Source organism: Dipodomys ordii, unplaced genomic scaffold (genome assembly GCF_000151885.1).
Source record: "Dipodomys ordii isolate 6190 unplaced genomic scaffold, Dord_2.0 Scaffold25, whole genome shotgun sequence".
NCBI classification, from domain to species: Eukaryota; Metazoa; Chordata; class Mammalia; order Rodentia; family Heteromyidae; genus Dipodomys; species Dipodomys ordii.
In genome coordinates, this window is record NW_012267241.1 from 20,459,458 (window position 1) to 20,460,510 (window position 1,053).

Below are 1,053 nucleotides of genomic sequence, written 5' to 3' on the forward strand. Positions count from 1 at the left end.
GATCAGCAGCATGGTGGCACATGCCTGTAATCCTAGACCTTCACAGGCTGAGCCAAGAAGATAAAAGTTTTATCAGCCTGGGGTACAGTGGCAAAGTTTGTCTCAAAAAACAAAGTGCTAATGGCTCACAACTGTCATTCTAGTTACTCAGGAGGCTGAGATCTAGGGATCAAAGTTCAAAGCCAGCTAGGCAGGAAAGTCCATAAGACCCTTATCTACAATTAACCATCAAAACGCCATCACTAGAGCTATGGCTCTAGTGATAGAGCACCAGCCTTGAGCAAAAAAGCTCAGGGAAGATGCTTGGGCCCAAAGGTCAAGCTCCAAGACCAGAACCAAAAAAATAAAATAAAATAAAATCTAAAAGTTTATATGAAAAGAAGCATCTAACAAAAATAGTTTATCGAGAGCTGAGTATATAGCTCAGAAGAGAACATTTGCCTAGCCTCAGGTTTGACCCCCAGTACCCATACAAAAACAGTTAATTGACTTTATACAAGATTGAAGAAGAGAATTCACCCTGGTATATATTACATTAAAAAGCCGTGATAGGCCAGGCACCAGTGGCTCATGCCTGTCATCCTAGCTACTTGAGAAGCTGAGCTCTGATCATTATAGTTCAAAGCCAGCCCAGGCAGGAACGGGCATGAGACTCTCCAAATAAATGAATAAATAAATAAAAAGGACCAGATGTGGACTTGCGGCTCAAGTAATAGAGCTAGCCTTGAACAAAAAATCTCAGGGACAGTGACCAGGCCCCTGAGTTCAAGCCCCAGGACACACACACACACACACACACACACACACACACTTGTTATCCCAGTACTTGGAGATAGAGGCAAAAGAGAGTACAAGTTCCAGGCCAGCATGGGTTACAACAGCAAGTTCCCTGCTCAAAACTGCGGGAATGAATGTATGAACAGGCGAACTGAGCAACGAAACGAAGGGGACTTCAGCACTAAACCTGAGCATGAGAGGATACCTGCGAGCTCGTGGCTGCACCCGGCCATGATCAGGCATAAAACATCACAAGCATCTTCCATTGCACCTTAG